Below are 14,135 nucleotides of genomic sequence, written 5' to 3' on the forward strand. Positions count from 1 at the left end.
TCAGAGTCGAATGAAATAAGGGAAGTATTTAGGACATTTTATGAGAAGTTGTATGACGATGAACTAGAGGGTCGAGATTCTCAAAGAGATAATGAGGAAATGAAGGAGTATCTCCAAGAGATCCCTATAGACATAATCGAGGAGGAGGAAGCAGACGGAATAGAGGGAGTTTTGCAGACAGAAGAAATCAAGGAGGCAATATGGAATCTGCCCTCTGGCAAAGCAGCAGGTCCCGATCAAATTCCTATAGAGTTTTACAAAGTATTTTGGGACTTCTTGATAGAAGAAATAATGAAGGTTATGCAACTGGCACAGCTGGGCAAATCAGCACCTAAGTCATGGGGGAGTGCTGAGGTGGTAGTAATATTAAAAAAAGGGAAAAACCCGGAAGATCCAGGATCGTATAGGCCTATTACTTTACTCAATGCGGACGTAAAAGTCTTCTCCAAGGCATTGGCATCAAGGCTTGCAAGAGTTATTGATAAAATAGTCAGTAGCTGCCAACACGGCTTTATACCAGGGAGAGGAACTACCCACCATATACGAAAAGTAATAACGTTATTCGATGTTACTTCAGTCACAGGAGACCCGATTGCAGTGATGTTACTTGATGCAGAAAAAGCATTTGATCGGGTCTCCTGGGGCTACCTTTGGCATGCTTTAGAAAGAACAGGTATTAAACAAGGTTTTATTAAAGCCCTACAAACTCTTTATCTAAAACCGGTAGCAACTTTACGAGTGAATGGTGGAAATATGGGCCAATTCCAAATAAAAAGAGGTACTAGACAAGGGTGCCCTTGCTCACCGTTATTGTTTGCCATATACATGGACCCATTAATACGTAGAATAGAGACATCTGAGATGATTGCACCCTTAACAACACTCATCGGGCAATGTAAAATCTTAGCTTATGCAAATGATATTGCTGTAATCTCTCCAAATCCCTCTGAATCTATAGAACACCTTGAACTTGAGGCGATGACATTTGGAAAGATATCGGGGTATAAATTAAATACATCTAAAACGCAGATAATAAAAAATTTGTTTACTCCGTGTATAGACAATCGAGTGGTGCAGGAAGGCATGTACTTAGGGGTTATCATAATGCCAGATTTGGATATCTTAGTAGAAAAGAATATCAATCCTTTGATTAAGAAAGTAGAGAAAGACTTGGATAGGTGGGACAATTTGCATATGACAATAGTGGGGCGGACAAATATAGTAAAAATGTTGATACTCCCAAAATTTTTATATTTATTTAGAGCAATACCTTTATTATTTGATGTTAAAATATTTAAAAAACTAGAGTGTATAATAAATAGATTCATCTGGGCAAAGGGGAAAACGAGAAGAGCCCTTAGATTCATGACACTGCCGAGAGAAAGGGGAGGCTGGGGAGTTCCAGACTTAAAATCTTATTACTGGGCGGCAGCTCTACAAAATATGATTGGTATGCTGGGAGGGGAAGAATCAGAAGAGTGGAGCAAATTTGGATCATTAGCAATCTATGGATTAACCTTGGGAATGGAAGTGAAGGATGTCTTGTTGAAATTTACAGAGGCTAGCTATTATAAGAGGACAAAGTTTAAGACGCTTATAGCAGCATATGAAATTTGGAAAAGCTTCTCTAAAAAAATAGGCTTGGGGAAATATAATGTGTACACTAGACTCTCACATAATCTAAATCTTCCACAAGATATCTTCTTAGGACCTATATTTGCAGAGTGGGAAAACAGGGGAATTAGAACTATAGGGGATGTAAAGGGGGACCAGGGGATTCTTCAATTCTCAGATTTACAAGCTAGATTTAACCTAGAAACTAGGCAATTCTTTAAATACTTGCAAGTCAGGAGTTTTCTTCTGAACAAAAAAGGAGGCGTTTCGGGATTCAGGCGTAATTCAATTATGGAGATAATTCAAGGTGGGGAAGATTGCACAATTAAAAGGCTCTATGCTCAACTGATAAAATCAAAACGGGATGACTACCAAAAATGGAGCGAAAAATGGAAGGATAATCTTAATATTAGTTGCGAAAGTTTTGGTATCTCCCTAGAAAAGGGTTACTCTTTGTTATGTTCAGCACCATTGCAGGCGCAACATTATAAAACGATATATCATTTATACTTTACACCCGCTAAAATAGCACAATGGGGAGGTACAGTGGGTATTAAGTGCTATAGGTGAGGAAGCTTGGATGCCGATTTACAACATGTATTTGCTACGTGTCCTCATCTAGATTTACTAAAAAAAGAAATATTGAACGTTTCATAAACAATATTTTAGGAACTGAAATTGTGTTAACTCCCGGAACTATATTATTAGGAGTCAATTTTGAGGACGCCCGACCATTTTGTGGGAGGGAATTTCTATTTGTTGCAATATCTGTTATGAGATTATGCATAGCCTCTGCATGGATTGACCCTATACCACCTACTTTCCATAAATGGCTGGCTAAGTTATTAAAAACATACAATGTGGAGAAAGAGATCTATGCAAGGAAGGGAAAAAGGGGAAGGAAGCTGGGCAAGATAATATGGGATCCTATAACGCGGTGGAAAGATGATCTAATAGTTTAAAATTGAGTTTGTCTGAAATTTGGTTAAATGAGGTTCATATATGAGATATAAACGGGTATGTTGGTTATAATGGGAGAGATTTATTTGACTGTATGGAAATATTAGGAAAGGGTAACTCTGTTTGATTACACTCAGGTTATACAATCTGGAATAACATTTTGGATCAAATTACCTTACTCCTTTGTTTTAACTGGATGTTGCTTTCTTTATTACGCCTGTCGATGCTTTATTGGTTGTTTTTCCTCAATGTCATGCATTTATTTTTCTTTTTTCCATTAATATTGCCGTGCCCTGTATATAATTGTAAAACATCTCAATAAAAATATTTAAAAAAAAAAAAAAATGAAAAGGTTTATCCATACTCAGCGGCCTCCTTCACCCCGCCCACAAGGAACCCAAGCAACACTGATCCATCGGACATCGAGAGCTTGTACACCAGTATCCCTCAGGACGATACCATCAAGGTCTTGGATACTGCTCTCAACTCAGTTACCTGGGAGTTTCAAACATCAAAAGATTTAATTTTGAAGTGCGCTACACTAGCACTGAAAGAGAATTTCTTCTCTTTCAAAGGTAACCTCTTCTTACAATGCACTGGAACTTCAATGGGCAGTACATTAGCCCCCAGTGTAGCGGGTCTCTATGTTGCTGACTTTGAGGCTAAACAAGTCCTACATCCGGAATGTCCCTTCGCTGCGTCCATAAAGATCTGGAGACGCTACATTGATGACGTCCTGGTAATATGGACCGGCAATGACGACCAGCTACAGGCTTTCCTGGCCTGGATCAATACCCTAGATCCAAATTTGAAATTTACTTTTGCAACCAGCAAAACTGAGGCAACCTTTTTGGATGTGACAATCAGTATCACTGGGACAAGACACACCACAAAAACTTTTCACAAACCCACCGCTCAGAATAACCTCCTAGAATCCACGAGTTTCCATCCCCGTCCACTGAAAGAAAATCTACCATACGGTCAGTATTTGCGGCTAAGACGCAACTGCTCTGACTTACAAGATTTTAAATCCCAGTCTGTTGACTTGACAGATAAACTTAAATCTCGAGGCTACTCAGTGGCAACACTGAATAAGGGTTACAAAAGAGCTCGTAACCAGCCATGGGAAGCTCTCTTGGAGGACAAGGTCAACAACTCCAAAGACATACCACTAACATGTGTGACTACATACAGTACCCTATCAAACTACATGAAGAAGTCAATTAACAAAAATTGGAGAATCCTGTCCAGTACGAACAAAACCTGTGAAAAACCATTGTTCTCTTTTAAAAAAGGACGCAGCCTAAGAGATGCACTCGTCCACACACAACCAAAAATCACTGTCCGGATACAGTGAGATCTATCACGGATACCTGGAACCTACCAAGAGTCACCAGCCATTTTCCCTGCTCTAACTGCAGTGTTTGCCACCTTACTGTACATTCAAAAACACTTGACCTTGAACCTGGAAAACTATGGACACAGAGAGATCACACAAACTGCAATTCTCAAAATGTGATATATCTGATCACATGTCCTTGCGACCTACGTTACGTAGGCATGACGAGCCGAAAGGTGAAGCAGAGAATTTGTGAGCATCGCTCAAACATCAGATGCAAAAAACTAACAACCAAAATGAGCAGACATTTCTTAGAAAAAAAACACACAACTAATGATTTACAGTGGACTTTAATTGAACATATAAACAGTGGCAACAACATAAGCAGTCGCCTCTTTGAAAAGGAACAGAGGTGGGTCTACAGGCTTGAGACCCATCTCATTGGTCTGAATGATGATTTACCTTGGAATGCTGTGTTGAAATAAGCATTTTATGAGTCTAACAATTGATCACTTAAATCGGTACTTGCTGGCTGTGCTCCTTCCCCCATAGCCATGTCACTGACCTCACAAATTCAAAAGCGTGTATATTACACAGCTAATCCACAAACATGTCACTTCGTTTGATTATGGGCCAAACTCCTTGCCTTAACACGTCTTTTGTTAGAGCCAGTAGCCGGTAATCAGAACACACCTTAACAATAATCCGTAAAGCGGCCCGTTTATGTGCCAGGGTGCATCATAACCATCACGCCCTATCTATTTCCTTACCGGTATCAAAAACTGATCTCTAGCCTCAGCGTCTCTCACAAACCGCGAGCTAGGAAACCATCTAGACGCTCCCGGTTGCTAAGCAACGAGATGCCTATCATGTGACTACACCGTCACTTGCCGGTGATTGGCTCACTCTATGGCGTCATCTCTGGCCCCTCCTTTGACCACACCTATCCCGGAAACGATCCTCGCCTCGCTGCCGATGATACATATACGGCGTCTGGGCCCTGCTTCAACATCTTCGGGGTCCAGTAGAGGGTGATGCAGGTACACTGAGGGTGCCGAGCGTCGAGGGCGTGAGTAGCACTTATGATTCAACGATTGGCTCACCACTAAGCTAAGTACCGATTCTAATGTCAATGACTCACTCTATGTGTTTCCCCCTTTTCCTGACAAACACGCATGGTGTGCCAATTACGTTCCCACACCCCTCCTGCGACCCATGGTGTTCCTCCGTAACACCAACAAAGTGAGACATTTTTAACTTGTGTATTGACGCGATCTATCTGTACCATTAATTTGATCGCAAATCGGAAGCTTCCGTTTTTATCCGACCTACACACCTAGCTCGTACCACAAATAGCACGTAGCACTTCCCTCTGAATAGCAGCTAAAAACTCAGGGGCTAAGGTGGTGATACCTATATGGTTACTTCGCACCACTACTGTCTCTGAACCACATTTGGAGCATCATAGACTTACTGTTACCATCAGAACAAATACTAAATGTAAGTCTTGTTCTACATGCATGTCTTTGTCCCCTTTAATTTCAGGTGCAGAAACCGCAAAGTTGAAGCCTCCTAAACCAGGAGTGATTAGGGAGACTATCCTTTCTTCCTAATTTTGTGCACTTTTTCACAGTTTTTCATTATTTTCACTTTCACGTCCCTAGGTAAGGGTGGGCCTTAGCGCGTCCATACCGCCAGGGTTTAATACACTCTTTTAGTCCTGAAGAATTGCCCGGTAAATTTACACCGTTTCGTGGCAAGAAACATGTCGACTGATATTTAGGAATCTACCACTCAACTGAATGTGGACTGCTTCCATACATATAGATTTTAAAGTAATGTCTTTAGTGATCATAGAATAAAGTTCCCTTTGATATACTACAGACAATTTTTAATACCCTCACCACTCATTAGCTTAGTTTGCACAAACACGCCCTATTTCTCACTAACCTGTTCCGCAGTAGATCTGGCGTTGTAGCACACCAAAGAGACACTCTGTCTCTTTGGTGGAGCTGATGTAAATAATTAATTTACTCTCTTAATTTCTATGCAGGTAAGTACTTAATCAATAATAACTCAATCGAAAGGAAGGAAAACAGAGTCCGTGGTGTAAGAGTTTCTAAGGGTTTTATTCCTCATAAAGGAATCAGGATATCATGTTCTGACCACCACACAGGATGTCAGAAGGGATAGATGAGCGCGCCGTCGTTTATTGACAATACATAGCTTATATACTTGATTTACATCATAATGTTCAATGTAAGAGGCGTAACAGCTGAGAGAAGACAAGATAACAGTATACACGTGGTGCTAGTACATCATCAAGAGGCGTAAACTAGGCGTGTGTGCTAGAAACGTCACTGATAGGTGACGCAAGTGGGTGGCACCAAGGGGTGGTGCTAACAGAATGTTGCAATGTCAGCGGAAATCGGAAGCTTGGATGCGCGCGCAGCTGCATGACGTGTGATAGACGGGGTGCAGGGGACTTGACATTTACACTGGCGGAAAGAGACAGAAGTCTGGCATGTCAGATCAACTTGTGCTTCTATCATATCCGATATCTGATGTTTAGGAACTAAGCTATCTGGGCAGAAAGGTCTCTAGAGCAGAAGCTATTCTATACTTGCTGTGAGTGCGTGTATAAGCGCCTGAGTGTCTGTATGAGAAGCGTGGGGGCATGGGGCCTTCCATGGAAGCATGGCAACAGAGGCTATGAATTACTTGCATAAAGACAGGTCGGCCCTTTAGCCCTGTAGCTGAGGAAGGATGTTTACTGAAGCTAGCAGGCCGGAATGTATCTTCGGGGAGGAAAACAGATAACTCGAAGGTTATAGTCAATCTTGGCAGGCAGCAGGCTGAGCTGAGCACGGAGGGCCGCGCTAGAAGTAAGTCAGAGTTCACGGGTACGGGGGCTGCTTGGGCAGAGGCCCTCGCAGTCAGAAGCCAGAAAAGAGGCTCGGTGGCAGAGATTCAGGGCCTACTTTCAGCCAGGCTGAAAAACGTAGGAGTACACTTCAAAAAGACGTTGGCATAGCATACTTAGGAACGGACCATCAAACCCATTCATGGTGGGTCTGAAAGAGGACAAGTTAACGTTGGACGCAAATGTATTTGCGTCTTCATAGCTGGTACAGGAGGGAAGTTACATGCACTTTTAACTCGTACATGGAGTCGGTGGGGTACTCGCTAGGGAACACAACATGACCATAAAATTTATATTACCTCATTCCCTCCTTGTTCCCTACGGACCCTTCATGATATATCGATCCTCATAAATCGATCAGTTTGTTCTTGTAACATTATATGTTCGTCTTTCTTTCTTTGACTGTTTGAGAGGCAACTGGAATGCTCAATGCAGGATGTGGCACACAGTCCACATATCGCTGGCCCACACTGCAGGCACAGGCAACAACTGAATACTATAACAAGGCCAATGCCTAGGAACGATAAGATCTTCCATCCCCAAGCTGTCAACGTAGTCCAGAACCAACCGGACCAAGTCCAGGTGCCTGGATTCTGATGTATCTGATTTGCAATTTTATGTAAACGGGTGATAGCTTGATAGACAGATGGTGCGTTTTGTGGAATGAAAACACAGCAACTTGACCCGATGACCTTACAAGCTCCACCTCTATCTGCCAAGATGACGTCAATCACAAGACGATTTTGAAGGACAACAGTCCGTATAGCAGACTGCTCCTCTGTTAAGTTACCTAGAGCGGAGGCAGTTTCGTTCACTACTGCTTCGAGTGTTCTCGTTAATCTGCGTATTAATTTACTGTTTTGGACAGGTCCTAGGAAGAAAAAGAATCCTTTATTGAAATCAGTGTACTGTTCCCATGCCGTTTCTGTGTAGTCGACAAGGGGAATATCTCTTTTGGGTCTATTCGGTGCTAGATTCGTATTTCTATGGTAATCAGGAGGAGCTAGGAAAACAGGTGGCAGAAGGAATGCAATGTAACAGGTACCATCCCAATCTGGGGGCAAACGTATGTAGGCGGTATGACCACAAACAAAGTAGGAATGACTGATAGCTTTAAAGGACGATTTACCATGGTCACTGAACTCGACCACAGTAGTGCATTTACTATGACCTACGTGTACTGAACCTTTCTTGCTAACACATAATTCACCTGTGACTGGTAGTACTAACATATGGGGCAGAACTGGAGCAGTTTCAGATTCAACAGTGAGGATCATAAGGCTAATTGTGTAATTACCTAATCCATATACTTCATTTTCTAGATCAGTTCCTATTCGAGTGGGAAGTCCTTCTTGATCAGGATAACAGACGTTGAGCAGGACTAAGTTCAAGTTTCCCCAAACCCAGCCCCCATCGAAAACAGCAATATCAGGATCTAAAGAATTAATTATTTTAAACCATGCTCCACAGGAGCCATTGTGAGTGAATGGGTACGGAAAGAGAGGCAGAGCTCCCTTGTAATTCTGGTAGGGAGGGAGTCGGCCACATATCCAACAGTCTGTAGCATTATTTGTCTGATGGGAATGGTGTAACATACTAATGAATGTATTGTTGCGCAGCGCAAGTCTGTAAGAGAGTTCATGTGCAGGAAGTTCACTAAAAGTGTGTTCAGCAGAGACATTGTAAGCAGATTGTTCACGCCTGAAAATAGGCCAGTACATAGGAAGCAGAATGCTGGCAATAATAATTAGAATACTCAGAATAAACATGATTATTAGTGTCACTATGCAGTGACTACGAAGTGATTTGCAATATGTTCTTCTCTTTTCCTCTCTCTCTCTAACTCGATCTAGGGGATACATGTCAGAAACTATTTAACCGATTCACCTAAGGGAGGACTTAAACAATTAAACTGTCTGACTTGCTAGATCGAAGCTTCATTCGGTAAAGTTCTTGAGGAGTCTTTTCTCTTTTAGGCACAGTAACGTCTTGTGCTTCAACACAGTCTTTGGTGGGGGTGGACGAGTCAGAGTCCTGTTTCAGTCCGTTTTTTAGTTCATTGCATAGTTTGATGTGACTCGTGTGGACCCACCCCTTTCTCCCCTCGATTTTCACGGCGGTCCTAGTGGTAAGCAGAACGGTCTTTGGAGACTTCCAGCGGGGCTCCAGCGGACTTTTCCGGTCGAAATTCCGGACGACTACCAGGTCACCTGGGCGGACCTCATGCGCCTTTACATCGGTGTTGTCAGGGAAGGCTGCGGCAACCTGTGAACGACATGATTGGAGTGCAGACATCAAGGAGGCAAGGTAATCTGTCAACATGTTACAATCAATATCAGTGATCTTTTTCGGAACGGGCGTCCCCCACATATTCGGCGGTCTGCCAAAGACCACTTCGTACGGGGATAGCCCTGATCTCGAGTGGGCGACCATCCTCATGTAGAATAGTGCCACGGGCAGGGCGACTATCCAGTCGACCCCTTTTTCCTGACAGATCTTGGCAAGACGGATTTTTAGTGTCTGATTATGCCTTTCTACAAGGCCAGCTGCTTCGGGATGTCGGACACAGTGGAACCTCCACTGATATCCTAGCAAGAGGGAAACTTGTCTCATCAGCTCGGACGAGAACGGCTGTCCGTTGTCTGAATACACGACACGGGGCAAACCGTACCGTGGGAAGAATTCACGAACCAACTGTCTGGCAGTGGTCGGAGCAGTGTAGTCTGGGACTGGGTATGCTTCGGTCCAGCGGGACAGAGCACAAACAATTACAAGGACATACTTAAATCCTCTACAGCTATTCATCTGGATATAATCCATCTGGAGGACTTCAAAAGGGTGATCGGGAGGATGAAATCCACCTTGCTCAACAGGGACGCTTTTACCTGGATTGAACTGACAACAGATCATGCAAGTACGCACTTTCTGTTTTGCTGCTGCTCGTAAGTGTTTGTTGTACCAGAGATTCTGTAAACTGTCTAACATGGCTTTCTCTCCAAGATGGGCAGGACTATGTGCTGTATTTATCATGACTTGAACCATTGAGTCGGGGAGAAACCATATAGATTTTCCCTTCGTCACCCAACCTTGATCTGTCTGAATCCCTCCTAGTTCAGTCCATTTCTTTATCTCCTCTGGAGTAGCATGTGTCTGGATATCAATTACATCTAGGGCGGGATCTCTAACTGCCATACACTGGGTCTGGACTATTGTCTTTGTCACATCAGTAGTCTGGGTGTAAGTCAATGCTGTATGTTTTGCTGTCTGGTCTGCCAGGTCGTTACCCTGGGAAACAGAATCTGTGACTTTAGTATGTGCCTTACACTTCATGACTGATATGCCCGAGGGCAAATGTATTGCTTCTAACAGTGCTTGAATGAGGGGGCCATGTTGTATCTTGGCCCCATGGGAAGTCAGAAAACCTCGTTCTTGCCAGAGGACTCCGAAGTCGTGTACAACTCCGAAGGCATAGCGGGAATCTGTGTATATGTTAACATTTCTGTTCTTGGCTAGAATACAGGCTCGAGTCAGAGCGATGAGCTCTGCTGCTTGAGCAGACAGGGTGTCAATACGATGTGTTTCTTTAATTTCAGTTTCAGTGGTCACGGCGTACGCGGCCACTAATTCTCCTGTACTTGTTCTCATGCATGAACCGTCCACATAAAGTGTCAGGTCTGGATTTGTCAATGGGACATCTGTTAAGTCTCGTCTAGGCTTAGTTACTGCATTAATTATTTCTATACAATCATGCGGAGCTGGATCTGTCATAACTGTAGGTAACAGTGTTGCGGGGTTCAGGATGCTGCAACGTCTGATTTCTATGTGTGGCTGGAATAGTGTTAATTCATAACCTGTCAGTCGTGCTATAGTTAAGTGTTGAGTCTGGGTTCTGTTTAACAAAACCTCTACAGAATGTGGTACTTGAACTGTTAACTGATGACCTAAAACAATTGAATCACTTTGTCTTATTGCTAACGCTGTTGCTGCTACTGACTTTAAGCACGCAGGGAGTGCTTGAGCTACTGAATCCAATGTACTAGAAAAATAAGCACAAGGCTTATGTGAACCTGCTTGGTCTTGAGTGAGGACAGACAACGCTGTGCCATCACGTTCTGTAACAAAAAGTGTAAACGGTTTGCTGTAACATGGTGTCGCTAAAACTGGTGCTTGGCATAAAACTTTCTTTAATTCTTCAAAAGCTTGTGTGTGTTCCTGAGTCCAAGGGAGGACAGTCGAAGTCGCTGCCTCCTGTGTCGTTAACTGGATGAGTGGTTTAGCTAGAAATGCATACTGGGGAATCCATTGTCTGCAGTACGAGGTGAGGCCTATGAAGGCCCGCACTTCCTTTTGTGTCTTGGGTTGCGGCATGTTCACAATTAACTGAATGCGATCGGGAGTGAGCTGTCTCCCCACTTTGGACAGCAAGTGACCCAAGTACACAACTTGCTGAACACAGAATTGTAGCTTCGAAGGAGACACCTTGTGTCCCTTGTCGGCCAGGAAATGTAAAACTGTCAGTGATGCTTTTTCACATTCGGGCTCACTTCGTGCGGTGATCAGCAGATCATCGACGTATTGTAGTAAAGCGGTGTTAACTGGCATTTGAATACAATCTAGTTGTCTTTTCAGTGCTTGACTATAGATGCTGGGGCTTTCTGTGAATCCTTGAGGTGCGCGCGAAAATTTGAAACTGCGTCCATTTAAACAGAATCCGAAGAGATATTGGCTCTCTGGATCAATAGGCACGCTGAAGAAGGCGTTCTTGAGATCAATTACAGTAAAGAACGTTGCTTCTGAATCAATAGCAGTCAAGAGAGATGATATATCGGGGACCACAGGATACTGTGGGATAATGCATTTATTCAATTCTCGAAGATCAATCACCAGCCGATATACTGGCGGTGCATTGGGATCAGTACGTTTAAGAATCGGAATGATGGGTGAGTTACAGATATTGGAGTCGGTCTCGACGACCACTCCTTGGGCAATGAGCTCTTCAATGATTTTCAGTAAAGCCGCTACAGCATCGGGTGGTAACTTGTATTGTCTGATTCTGGGTAATACAACACCTGCCTTGAGGGTAACGCGGTATGGTGTAATGTGCATACATCCTACATCAGTTGGGCCTTTTGCCCACAAGTAATCAGGTACATTTTTCAATCTGACGTCAAACTCACGAAGGACGTAATGACCCTTGAAATCCCGCAGAAAGAGTCTAACTCCCTCCGGGGAGCAGCATATTATAGCCCCTAGAGCCTTCAGTGTTTTAATTCCTAACAGATTTTCCGGACATGATTTTGTTAGTAACAGGTCTGTAACGCGTGATAATGGACCCACAGCCAGGGGAACTGGTTCTGAGACTTCATTTGCAATAGGTTGTCCTGAAAAACCAAGGGAAACATTTTGTGAGCCTGAGAGGGGTGCCCCTGGAACTTCGTCATGACTTATTGTAGTGCGACTTGCCCCTGTGTCAATTAAAAACTTTCTATCTTTCCCCAATACTTGACTGTGTACATAAGGACCTTCTTGATCTACAGGAATCTCGATAAGAGGCAAGCCACCTTCCCTCTCTAGGCTGTTTCATGTATATCGGGAATATTCGGGGTAAGCAGACTGGGCATACTGGTACATCTGTTGTGAGACTTGCTGAGTTGCAGCAATGGGCTGTGGCTGTGGTACTGCTACGGTCTGTGCTGTCTGTGCGGATGCATGCATGGGCTGTGTATTCTGTGTAGACTGATGCTGGTTATGGTCTTGTCTAGGCGGATGCGGTCTCTCTTTAGTTTTACCTGTCGCTATGTTATGTTTCAGAACTGCACATTCGTGTACGTAGTGACCTGGCTGCTTGCAATAATTGCATGTCCCTTTAACAGGAGCTGCAGCGTGACTTGTCTGGGTCGTACCTTTCCTGTGACTGTCGGATGGGACCGTCTGGGCTACTAACATTTTCATTTTCGTGTCTTTCATGCGCTTCTGTTCCTGATCTTGTTCTTCCCTAATTCTATTCTGGTGATATTGTAACATTTGTAACATCTGGGATGGCGTATTTGCTTGCCATGTACTCTCGACTTTATACACTCTATTTTTAACTAACGGTAGGGAATTCTCGACTAACTTTGATACAAAAAGATGTGGGTACGACTCGCTACTTGGCTGGAGGCCACTATTGATAATAAAACATTTCTCGAATCTTGAATAAAAGTCGCTAGTATCTTCATCATGTTTCTGTTTACAGGACGAGATTGCATCCCAATCCTCCTTTCTAGTTGTCAATAATCTGGGCAGGACCTGTACTATTAAACCTGGTAATGCTTTAGTTTTGTCCCCAAGGCCTAACCCTGGAACCCGTTTCTTTTCTTCATCCTCTATTTCTGCCCAGGCAATCTTTGCGTCTCCCACCTCCCAGTCCTTTTCCTTTAATTTCTCGAATATACCCGTAGGCAATAATACTTTCAACATTTTCATGATATCATCATATGTGTAGTCCCCCATCAGTAACATGTCTTTGAGCTCTCTATGAAAACCTGCAGGGTCTTTATCATGGCACGGTACTAATTTCTTCATTTCTAACAGTTCTAATTTAGTTAGAGGCGTGTGTACATACACGCGTTTCAAAATTTTATCCTCACCCATAACAGGGTGCACTTCTCGCAAGGGGTTCTGACTTTCAATACCACCCCCGCACTGCATATGGTACATTTTCCTTTCTGGAGGTGGGGCGGGAACATATTCAGGACTTACAAAGGTGTCATATCTGCGTCGTTGTTCTAGAATTATTTGAACTAATTTAGTGCTTAGGCCTCTCCATCTATCCATCAGTAGTGCTTCTAGTGTCTCATGTAAGGGACCTGGATCGGAATAATGTTTTCTGTACTTAATGAGAAGGTGCTGAATCATATATATACCTGCTAATTTCTGTTCGTCGGGGGAGAGGTTCAGAAATGTCTGTGCTACGGTGTCATCATTATATATGTCTGCATTTTCGGCCCATGATACCGCTGATCGGGCTAATTCTTGTTCATCCATAGAATTGAGTACATGGTACCCAACTCGATCTCGAAGCCGTTTATCAGTTTCCTGGAACTGATGTTCAGCAGAATTCGGATTCGTTAAGGCAGAGAAGAAAACTCTCTTGCTTTCTGGACGGATACCCTTCCTAAGATAAGTTCCCTTACCTACATATGCTATAGTGCTTGTAGTCGGTTCTAGTTCTTCAGATTCTTCTTCCTCCTCGGAGGGAGCCTTTTCTTTCTCTTTCTCGTGTACTGCTATCACTGCTTTCTTAATCTTTTTATACAT

Source organism: Lissotriton vulgaris, chromosome 8, assembly GCF_964263255.1.
Source record: "Lissotriton vulgaris chromosome 8, aLisVul1.2, whole genome shotgun sequence".
NCBI lineage: Eukaryota > Metazoa > Chordata > Amphibia > Caudata > Salamandridae > Lissotriton > Lissotriton vulgaris.